Source organism: Herpailurus yagouaroundi, unplaced genomic scaffold, assembly GCF_014898765.1.
Source record: "Herpailurus yagouaroundi ecotype Mexico unplaced genomic scaffold, PumYag 29, whole genome shotgun sequence".
Taxonomy (NCBI): domain Eukaryota; kingdom Metazoa; phylum Chordata; class Mammalia; order Carnivora; family Felidae; genus Herpailurus; species Herpailurus yagouaroundi.
In genome coordinates this window covers 49,512,417-49,524,587 of record NW_024412377.1, presented here as the reverse complement: position 1 = coordinate 49,524,587, position 12,171 = coordinate 49,512,417, and the positions used below count along the sequence as shown (strand labels likewise).

The 12,171-nt window shown below is 44.8% G+C and overlaps 1 non-coding gene across 1 annotated transcript; it reads right to left on the bottom strand.

The window, feature by feature from the left end:
• Positions 1-1,179: 1,179 nt before the first annotated feature.
• LOC121016876 (U6 spliceosomal RNA) lies at positions 1,180-1,286 on the bottom strand. The gene has a single exon (XR_005784505.1). It is a non-coding gene; the product is annotated as a U6 spliceosomal RNA (small nuclear RNA).
• Between the last annotated feature and the right edge of the window lie 10,885 nt (positions 1,287-12,171).

The following is a 12,171-nucleotide window of genomic DNA, read 5'->3' as shown; positions in this document are numbered from 1 at the left end:
ACTCTTTCCCTGTTGTGCTTCCTCTTTCTTCTGAACCTCAACAATGTCTATTCTCACTTTTGGATACTTAGTCCTTACTTGCACTAGTATTATTGTGAGAGAATTTTTTATCTTTTTAATTTGTTTTGGGCCTGCAAATACACTCGATATTTTCTGAAACTATGTGTGACATTTTAAAAAAAATGATTACACAAAGCCTATCACCACATTTTGTGCATCTCCAATCAGCATATGTCAATTAACTGTTAAAGTGGGTGGGCGGATGAATGGGTGGATAGGCAAAAGAACAGATCAAGTTATCACATATTTGAGAGCATTCAGTGGGTACGGGCAGACACATAAGTTTATATACTCAATAGGGGTAGAATTACAGGGGTCTATTTGACTGCAAGGGGTCTCTGGTGAACTACAGGCAGTTACAGATGTTGGGTACCTGGAGGCTGAGATGCTGAAATGTAAGAAGAGAACACTGAAAATATATGGAAGAAACTAATAATAAACTTTTTTTCACTCACAGCTTTGTCCACATCTAGACCTATCTGTGGCAGTTCATGCACTTAAATACTGAAACTTGAAGCAAAAATTTTAAGAGTCCCACTCTATATACTTTACAAAATCACTTATGGGAAGTTTGGGGGTGAACAGGACTATAATTGAGTTTGAGGAGAGTTCCCTGTGACCTAAAATCCAGGTATGAATGGTTACGTGAAAAATTAGAGGCCCAATCCTTCAGTTATGAGGATGACTTCTGCATAAAGAAGAAAAGTAAGGTCCCTGAAATGTGTCAGCTGTCCCAGGGAGCTCTGAGCTGAAAGAAATCCTTGTCCTAGTCAGAACACTAGGTCAGCCGAGTAGCATAGTACCTGGAGCCTGATCCTTCTGGTTCGCTTCCTCCAGCTAACCACAGACCTGCCCTCCTTTTGAAGCAATGGCTCCAGGGAGAAATCTGCAGACAGATTGGAAGGGATAAATGAATTGGAGTCTGTGAGCTAAGATGTAAGCAAATATAAATAAACAGAATTAGAGGTGGAAAGAATGGAAATCCCAGAGCCAACAAACTTCTTTTCCCTCGTGCTTTGGCATCTTCCCTTCAAGAAAGCCAGGAAAGAAGAGAAAGGTTCTACCATGGATTGGAGGCCTCCTGTGTAATGAGAACTATCCTAGCTGCTTTCAAACATGTAATTTTATTTAATCCTCCCCCTCAACTTGTGTGTCATGCTTGTGCAGGGCCCATGCTAATCTCTGTATCATTCCAACTTTAGTATATGTGTTGCCAAAGCAAGCACCACCTCAACTTGCAAGGAAAGAGTTACCTTCCATGTTTTACTGAAGATGCAAACCCAGATTTAAAGAGATTGAGAGACTTGGCCAAGGCCACACACTTAGAAAGTATAAAAACCAGGATTGAAACTAATGTTTATTTTCCTCCAGAGCCCTGCCCACTACACCTCTAGTGGAAACAGAATTACAGCCTGTTTTAACTGAAAGATGACCTCACCATCATCCCCATTTCACAAATGAAGAAAACAAGGCCAGAAAGGACAAGCAACTTGCCCAGTTCACATGGTCAACTTGTAAGAGGTTCTCAGCTGTAGCCCACACCTTCTGATTTCCAAATAGGAGCTCTCATTATTTGTATCCTTCGAGGTCCTACAAGAATGGCACACTCAAATGGGAGCATTAGTGGGGAGCTTAATGAAGGGACTGTTATGCAAGGGCACATTTAAGGGAAGCCAAATAAGGATGGTGAAGAAATCCAAGTGTAGGAGCTATAAAGGGGGCTATGAACACCCCTGTGCCTGAAGGGACAAGGCCAGGGCCCTTAACTCACTCTGAACTTTGGTAAAGAAAGGCACTGCCAGCCTGCAGGCTGGCAGGGAGGGAATCTAGGCCATAGTATTCTGCTCTCCCTCTTTCTCTAGTCTACTTGTGTCCTAGTGGTGCCTCCCATAAGCTGTACTGGCATTCTACCAAATGCCAGAAGGTGAGGGGTTTCCAAGGCAGCTTCCAGGGCTCAGAGCAGGATAGGAAAGGAAGAAGATTGGACTGGGAGAGGCAAATTAAGACTTCTGAGTGCACTACTACACAGGGATGCTTCTCTGAACCTCAGTCCTTGGGAAGAGTCCTGCCTCCACAGGTCAAAGACAGCAAAAAAACAATAATAAGTCTCTCATGCCAGTCAATGTGGAGCCACGAAGGCATGGCACAGGGAAATAAAGTGCAGCTCACAGCACAGAGCTGAATTTCTCACTACCCACTGCATGAGTGTTATCCTAGTCTGGCCAACTTGTGTATGATAAAAGGGGGCAGACAGAAACTCTGTTCCAATCACCTCAGGATCAAAGGCATTGTGTTGGGACTATTCTGCTTTGGTACAAAGATCACTACTGGCATTCAAGCAGAGAGTTGCTGGTGTTTCAGATGAGTTTTTGTGGGTCTTTGAGAATTAAAAACAGAAGGGGGAGGAAGGGAGTGCATGTGTGCAGGAGCATGTTTGCTATTTACGAGTTCTTAGAAATCAATGCCACTTTTCAAATAAAGACAATCCCTAAGTGAAGGCGGCTTGGCCATCCTGCTAAGGCACGTCCCTCCTATCTATGCCCTGAGCACATGCATCCTTGCTTTGGTCCTAAATCTCTCCCCCAGGGCGGAGATGCCCCAGTAGGCTTCTCCAGCCCACCCCAGCCTTCCATCCCTGCCTGAAGTTTCAAGTTCAGCTTCCACTGAGCCCCCATCGTCTCCCTGATTTGGTCATATTTCCTACTTAGTTTAAATCAACAGTCTGATTTTATCAACAATAATGCTTTATGGAGGTTTATTTCTTCAAACAGACTGTGCTCCTCTTTGCTATAAAGTTAATTTTATGTTCTTTGTTCACTTTCCTAATCTGCAAATTACATCCTCCTGTTCCCTGATTGCTTACTATTGGAAAAACAGCCCCTCTTTGCTTCCAGTTTGAATATTCTCTGCCTTATCTTGATGACCCTAATCTTTCTCCCCGGACCAGCCTCTCAAGGCAGCCATGAGTAACAGGCAGGGTGCAGCCTGTTCACCAGCACAGACCTTGTGTGGCTGAGTGGGCCAGGGCTGCATACCTCCCTCCTCTGCTGGCCTTTTTTTCTTCCCCAATCGTTTTTTTCTCAAAGTGTGGGAAGAGGGTCAGTTGCAGCAGGAAGGATTAGAAATTCTGGGAGCCACTCCATGCTCTCAGAAAGTCCTAGTGGGAAGACGGAGAACTTCCGACACTCAGAGAAACAAGGACAAACGCTTCGGAGGCTGACGCTCCGCTGATACCACATGAAAAATGACCTGACTCTTTTGTTGGAAGTGCCTAGAGGGGGAGGGGCTACAAAAGGAAGAGAGATCACTGGGAATGGTGAAGGGAAAAACAGAATCAGATTCTTACAATCAAATCTTACAGGATTTTTAAAGAGGATGGGGAAGAAATTACCCTGCTATCAGAAACGTCAAAGAGAATTAAGCATGTTCCGCATAGAGGGAAGGAAGGAGGGAGAAACTGGCAAAAATTTAAAAAGACAGAGCTGGAAGGGACCTTAGCAACCCCCATGCTTTATGGAGGAGAACACCAGGTTCCGTCAACCAGACCCTGAGTTCCAATAATAGCAACAGAGTCACAGCATTGATGGTAATAATGATAAGTGATATTTGTTTACTGTTATTTACCAAACCAATCCACCATCTTACTGTTGCTTACCATATGCCATGTTCATTTCCATCTCTAGGTCTCTATCTTCTCAAAACTCTAAAAGCTAGTATTTCTTGTGTGTTGTGCACTGGATGCTGTTTAAATGCTTTACATGTCTTATTGCATTTAATCTTCCAAAAACAATTCCAGGCAGTAAGTAGAGTTATCATCTCCATTCCACAAGTAGGGAAACTGAGACACACAGAGGTTGATAACCTGGTGATGGTCACAGGTAGGAAGAAAGAGCCAGGATTCAACCAGGTCTGTCTGTCTTATGAACCCACATTCAAAAAATATTTAGGGAATCACTATGTGACTCTTGAATTGGTATATTATTCACACAAACCTCATTCCTGCTTTAGTCTCAATGCTCTAGTTTTCTGGGGACATTGCTGTCTGTTTAAACCCCTCTAGGCTTCCCAATTTGGGGGCAGAGTCTTCTTTTGATACCCTAGGCCAGACCAGGCCAAAGGTGGAGTAACTCTATATAGGGCCAGATCATAAATATTTTAGGCTTTGCAGACCACATATGGTCTCTGTCACCATATTCTTTGTCTCTTTGTGTTCTTTGTTTTCATTTTTGTTTTTTACAATCTTTCAAAAACATAAAAAGTCATTCTTAGCTTGAGAGCTCCCTCTGACCTTGTCCTGTGCCCACAAACCTTAGAGTCATGCTTTAAATGTTCCTTTCCCACCACCTGTCCATCATAAATATCTTTAGGTTTGGGCTGCGTCTCAAAATACCCCCTAAATTTTTTCCAGCTCCCCCCATCCCTAGTCCAGTTCCTTACTATCTCATGCATGCTCTGGTCACCAAAATGGTCTCACCTACTCCCCAAAGCAGCATACCTATCACTGTTAGATCTGTCCTCACAAGCAATCATTCCCTTGCTAAAATACCTTCAAATCTAAGCCCATGACTCTGCATTCAAGGGCTGATTCTCCAAACTTACACACATACATACACACAGGGTTATCTGGTCTTTAACAATAATACAGACAGGAACAGTAAACATTTAGTGAGCATTAATACGAGCTAGCCACTCTGCCAGCAACATGCATCATCTCATTTAGGTCTCAACAGAACCCTGTGAGACAGGTGTGATTATAAGCTCAGTTTTTCAGATGAGGCTCGGAGACATTAAAGAATATATGCTAGTTCACACAGTCAAATGGTAAAACTAGGAACCGAATTATGGCTGTCAGACTCCAGGGGCCCTTTCCTTAACATCCATCTTTCACTGCCTTTAACATGTCTCCCCCTCTGCCCTCCCACGGCCAGTCCCACCAAGAAACATCCTCAAAGGAACCCTTGATTCAGGAGACAGCAAGCAAGTCACCCACATGATACACATCTCAGCTCTTGCCCCCCAAAGGGAAGCAAGTGCCCTGGAAGAGAAGCCGGTGCCTCTGAACTTAGAGCACCATAAATCGAGCAGGAATGACCCTGGGTACAGACAGCAGGTTCCATCTGATGTCCCTAGTAGCAGTCTGCCTGCCAACAAGTGGGCAGCTCAGAGCAGCTGCATTTCAAAGCAGCAGACCAGGGCAAGCTACCAATGTGTGGACCAAGCACTCCACAATTTGCCTAAAAGCCACACTGTGTTTCCTGGACTATGGCCACAGGCCAAAACACACACATTCCTGTTTTTATGACTATAAGGTAAGCATTCTTTTAATGGTTCCTTCCCTGTTCCCTCACTCTCACTTGTGTTGCTTTGCTTCTTCCACCTCCTCGCTGCTCTGCTCTCTGCCTCCCTTGCTTCACCCTCCTGCTTCAAAGCTTCCTCACCACTGTCTCACTCCTTGCTTTCCTGCAATGTCCCCATTGCAGTGGCTTTCCCTTCCTTTCAGGCCCTTGGTCAGGTTTTCTCTAATTACTACACTTCCTCTCCTTCTGTTTTCCTGTTTGCCTGGCAGAGCGTCCTTCCCCTGCCTGTGCAGATTCCCGGCTTTAGCACAGACTTGAAAGCTCCACTCCAGCTTCCTTGTCTTCCCCTTTCCCTGCTTGGTCCACTCTCTCTCCTCCACTGCAGCTCCTCTACATGGCCCTTCCCTTTCTTTCTGGACACCTGGTCCCTCGTGTCTCTCTTGCCCTTCCCCACCCTCTTCACCCTTCACCTCTGGTCTTTGTTCCCTTGTCTCCTGTCTTTCCTCAGCCCTCCCCTCCCTCCTCTTGGGTCCCCTCCTGGTTTCCATACTCCCCCCCCCCCTCACTTATCTTTGTTTTCCTTCCTTCTGGCCGCTGATAGAGTGGGAGTAGTTGCAGGCTGCAGCCCTGATTTCACAGGCAGACCCGGATGGAGCCAGCTAACATTGCCCAGAGAAAGGGAGTCTCAGTCCCTACATGCAGTTCCCACCCCTTACACACAGATTGGAGCTGAACTTTAAGGGTTCAGTATAAAGAAAGTACCCAGAATTTGAGGGATACAGCTCAGCTAGCAGAATGGAGAAAGGATTATTTTTCCCCCAACTGATCTCCTTTAAATCAAGGTCAAATACCAGAGCCAGGACACGTCATTTTTAAGCTGCAGCCTTAGGGTAGAACCCCAGTGACCATCCCTACACACACACACACACACACACACACACACTTCACTTCTTATTCACTTTTATTAGGAGCAAAAGACCCTGTGACTTTTCAGATGAAGTGTGTGAAACACCCATGCTGCAAAATAAAAACTATAAAGGAAACCAGAACCACCACAAAAGGAGATGTTGCTGCCGCAGGGAAAGGACCCTATTCCATCCCTTCTACCTCTTCCCCATCAATTCTTTTCAACTTCAGTTGTTCCTGTTTCCTGGACTGAGTCCCCAGTGGAGCAGAGCTAGTGTCTTTCCTTAGAGGACAGCGCCATCTAGCAGGTGAAATGCCAAACCCTTAGCTAGGAGCTGAGAAGAAAATCACCTACCCCAGGCTTCCAGCTTCTCTTTCTAACTCTCAGCCAGTCAAACCCCAATGATCTGAAACAACAGTTTAACCTTTGGCTTTGTTGGAGCTTTTAGTCCATTTCCAAGCATGCCTATTTCTCCAGTACCTGATTTAGTTTCAGTTTGTGGCCTTCGTTCCTAGAAAAGGCAAGGAAGTTCTAGGTGAACCAACAGGCTCTGCCTGATGCTGGGGAACTGCAGGTGACTTCAAAGCAAACAAATTGGAACATCTTAAAGATATATCTGCAGAACTGCTCAGGCCACCTCTGGAATTCTGTGGCAACATTTGCTATTCTTTCCTTTTTTTCCAATTGTTTCTTCCTCCTGCCTTCCTCCCTTCCTTTCTGAATACATGTATTCAGTGCCTGCTGTATACCTGGCACTATGCTAAGTTAATTAAGAGACAGTTCCTCCCTCAAGTGTCCCACAGTCCAATGGACTCAGATGTTAGACTCTCAGATTTGCAGGACGTCTGACTCGGGATAAGGACTTTGTATTTCTGGCTGTGCTAAGGGTCTATGGAATAGAGAAGAGAAGACAGGCTTAAGATACCCCCCCACACACACATACACACACACTTCTACCTCTATCAGAGCAGCTTTATTTTTATCTAGCTTTTATTTATTCGATGTCTGCCTAAATTTTATTTGAATAAAGAATTTTGATGCTTGTGAAGAAGTTTGAAAACATCTGCTTCAATCTAAATGTCTCCCTCTACAGATGAGGAGCATGAGGTCCCAAGAAATTCAAGGACTTACCCAAGCCCATAGAACAGGGGAATAGCTCTCCACATTCTCCTTTCCTAGCTCCTTAACAGTAAAATCCAAAACTCAGCAGGTCTTCAAGGCCAGGCTTCTACAAAGCAAATGAGTACAAAAGTAAACTTGGTCTGGTTATTTTGTATTTTTGTTTGTTTCTCGCCTGCCAGATTCCGTGTAGGCAAGGATGGTGTATGATTCTGCTAGGGCTACCACAACAAAATATCCTTCAGTGGATGACTTTAACAGCAGAGTTTCATTTTCTTATAGTTCTGAAGGGTAGAAGTCCAAGATCAAGGTGTCAGCTGGGTGACTTTCTTCTGAAGGCCATGAGGGAGGGATCTGTTCTAGGTGTCTCTCCTTGGCTTGCAGATGACCATCTTCTCCTGTGTATTCACATCGTCTTCCCTTGTACATTGTTCTGTCCAAGTTTTGTCTTCTTATAAGGACACCAATCATATTGAATTAGGGCCCGTCCTATTGACCTCATCTTAATTTTTTTTTTCAACGTTTATTTATTTTTGGGACAGAGAGAGACAGAGCATGAACGGGCGAGGGGCAGAGAGAGAGGGAGACACAGAATCGGAAACAGGCTCCATGCTCTGAGCCATCAGCCCAGAGCCCGACGCGGGGCTCGAACTCACGGACCGCGAGATCGTGACCTGACTGAAGTCGGACTCTCAACCGACTGCGCCACCCAGGCGCCCCTGACCTCATCTTAATTTAACTACCTCTGTAAAGGCCCTGTCTCCAAATACAGCCCATTCTGCAGCACTAAGGGATTCAAATTTCAACATGAAATTCTGAGGAATACACAATTCAGCCCATAGCAGAGGCAAATGGTTTTTATTTTCTTTGCAAGCCTTGATCAACTGGTAGTGGCTGCCTGGATACCCCTTGCCAAAAAGGCTGAAAAGGACTCTAAAACCAAGTCTACACAGGTTCCACATTGCTAATGTAAGCTACAGGCATGGGAGTGGGGAATAGAAGCGTGAATGTCCACATGCATATAGACACTGCCCCCTAGGAGCAAGGACATGCCATATCTCAACATAGCCACACCACTGAAAGAGGGTCCATGGCAATCATGCACTCCTCTCAAGCCCTTCATTTTACAGGTGGGGCAAATGATCCAGGGAGGTTATGCCTTGCCTAAGTCACTCAACTCCTTTGTGACAACATTAGAGCTAGGTGCTGACTTCATACCTTTGATCTGGTGTCTTTTCCAAGACCTCATGTTACCCCTAGTGACATCCAATAAATATTCAAACCCCTATATTTCCCAAGGATTCCCCAAGTCCCCTATTCCCACAAACCTAAGAAGGCACCATGTAGAGAGAACTAAGCTAAAAATTAAAGGTCTCGGTTGGCATCTTTGGCCAACTCCATGATTGCACAGACCATTAAGTATTAAAGGATTCTGAGGCTGTATCTAGGCCTTTCCAGAGAGAATACTGCCATCAGTTAGTGATGTCTGCCATTGCTGTGGGCACAGGACTGGGGAGTGGGAAGATGAATATTACATATATGCTAGATTAGATAATCTCTAAAGTCCCTTCCAGTCCAAAGACTCTATGATGAGAGCATTGGGCAGATGCCATGGGTTTCTTCCTTGAACTTAACTAGAAAGTTGGGTTAAGAGATATGTCATGATGATCCTGATGCCCAGACACAATTATGTGACTTAATCCAAGGGCTTTCTGCCAGGCGCCTTCTTTGTCACTTCCTGACCTGGAAGCTCTAGCTACCCAACCATAGTTCCAGTCTCACTGAACTTATCACTGGTATTTCTCCCTGTAGAATCTCCTTTCTGGAAACTTAACTCCTAGTCCTGACGAAACACTGGAAACTTCCATTTACTTGATGCAGCAACAGAGAAGGAATGTTTGCTGAAGAGTGATCCCTCAGCCACTGCAGGTGAGGGTGCATGCAAAGGTCAGCTGGCTGGCTCATGGGCCTTGGAAAAGGTCAACTACAAGAGAATAGATACTATTTTTCAAAGGCTTTCCAACATGCTACAACCTGATATGTGGCTGAGCCATGAGGCTGCTCAGGGAGAGGCACTTTGGAGGAGTTGAAGACATTTGCCTCTTCATACAGAGAAAAGGAGCCTTTTCAGGCTCTTCTGTTCCATTCAGCTCACAACTCCCCTGCTCGCTCTTACTTATCCCTCTTGGCAGGCAAGCCTGGACAACTTCTGAAATAGGTATTTATCACCTGGAAGAAAAAGTTCTATATGAATGGGTATGAGAACCTGAAACTGGCTAAGAGCTCAATGCTGAAGATAATAAGATCTAGATTTAAATCACAGTCCTGCTACTTTCTAGCTCTGTGACCTCAGAAAGTTACTTAATTTCTTTTATTCCCTAGACCTCAGTATACCTGTCCAAAAAATGGGAATAATTATAGTTGTCATAGGGTTGCTGTAAGATTAAATGGGGCCATAGTTACTGGCACCATTATCAGTATAATTAATTCAATAGATATTTAGGGAATACCTACTCTGAACTGATTAGGATACATATATGCATAAAACATTGTTTTTTTATTTTACAAGATTTATAGTCAATCATAATTCAGTTCTAGTATAACATCAAGTGTCTCACAAGATATTTGTCCAAAATACAAGGCAAGAAGGATTAACTCAGCCTGGGGAGGTGGAAACTTCCCTTTACATAGTCAACAATATTTGAGCAGGATTTTGAGGAAGGAATAAGATTTTACTGCAAGCTCTCACCAAAGCATCAACATATGCCAGAGGAACAAAACCTCTTGTGGAGATTTTTGCATTTGGGCTGTTCCTAGAGATGGTCAAGTCCCTGGATTTATTCTCTTGGGTCCAGAAGGGAGCACCCCTGAAGTCAGGAGATCTGACCTGATCCTGGCTTGCTGTGTTATCTCAGTCAGGCCACCTTACTTCTCTATGCCTCCATTTCTTCAACAGTCAAATGAGATTGATTTCCCACCAAGAGGTTCTACCAGGCTTGAAATTTTAAGTAAGAGGTGTATGAAAGATTTGGGGAATTAAAAGAGCTATCCAAGCAAATAATAATAAGTAACAAGTGTTTGCTAATCACTTACTACATGCCAGGCACTGTGTCAATCATCTTATCACAATCACCATTACCATCGCCACTTTACAGATTAGAAAACCTGTAGACAAGGGAAGTGACTTGCTCCAGGTGACAGAACTAATGTCGATGTGTAAGTGAGGGCAAGGGAGAGTGCTCCTCCTCTCCACCTCTTGACATACTGTAACTATTTTCTAATTATCACGGGATCTGGCTAGACACCATGAGAAATGGCAGCACCAAGTAATGCCATGTCCACAACTGGATTCAGGGTGCAAAACAGTGCCCTTCTGGAGTCTAGTGGCTTGCTAACCCCTAAAGAAGCACAGAGAATTCTGGGTCCCTCTGTCCTTTACCAGGGAGATCATAGCCATAGCACATCACTCTTCTTTGACCAGTGGGTGCCAAGAAGAGCTCAATAGCCAAATGCCAAGTTTTGTTGAAACACACCCTGGGTCACTGCCTGGACTGGCAGGAGTCGGCGGGGGGGGGGGGGGGGGGCCGCGGGGGGCAGGAAGCAGCAACCAGAGCACAGAATACATGTCTGATTCCTGTCGCTATGTCACTGGGTTCATCCCTTGGCCATAGGCCCCAGTCCCACAAGACACCCCACTGGAGGGCCCAAGTCTCCTGGAAAGAGCTCCCTTAATCCCTACAATGATGCTTGGCAGAACAGAGCTAAGGGAACCAAGACTACCAATGCCTCCATGCCATAAGCAGGAAGGATCAGCTGTGAGAAGCTGACTGGGAGACTGGCTGGGGTTCCCAGAGCAGACCTACTGGGGAGAATGTGGAGGATGCATTGGGCTGCCCAGGGGCAGAGATAACTGAAGCTTCACAGATGAAAAGGTCAGCTTGGGGTGTCAAAGGAATGTTATCCACTGAGAAAACCAGGAGGTAAAATCTCCCAAGGCAAAAATGGCACCCACGATGGTCCAGAACTGGGAGAGAACCCTGGTTACAATTCTTTTCTACTCTTGAGGAAAAGAAGGAATGGGGAGATAGCTGCTGGTACATAAAGTAAGAGTAGAGTAGGGTGCTGGCTGTCTACCTGCTACCCCCTCAGCATTCTAGCCAGTTGTCCAATTTTCTTTCTTTTTCCTCCTCTTTTTCCTCTTCTTCCTCATCTCTTACTACTACTTCTAGATAAAATTTATTGAGTACTACCTCTGAGGCAAGTTAATGTTAAGTGCTTTATATGCATCATCTTATTTAATCTGCATAACAACCCTCTGAGTATATATAAAGATTTCAGAGGAAGAAACTAAAGTTCAGAGAGGATTAAATAAATTGCCCAAGGTCACAGATCTGACACAGCATCCAAATCCAAAGTCATACTCTAAACTTTGCACAACCTTGTCTGTGAAGCCTGTTTGTAGAGAGGGAGCCCATCAGACAACTGCCTACCAGAGACTGAGCTCCAGCTAAGTTATTTTTCTTTCTTACCAGCTGTGTTACAGTATAAATCCCTGAAGGGAACTTTCTTTAAAAGGGAGGTGTTGTGAGAGTACTCAACTGTTCTCACATAGGGATGTAATAAACTTCCTGCCTTTTGAGGGTTTGAGAAAGAAGCAGTCCCACCCCAGGGGAGGGGGTCAGTGAAAAGAAAGTGAGATCATTGTTCTAGGCTGATGAAAAGGTAGACTTTGAAGTCTGCCCCCAACCAATGATACTATTGACAACTCTGACATTGGAGCAAGTGAGG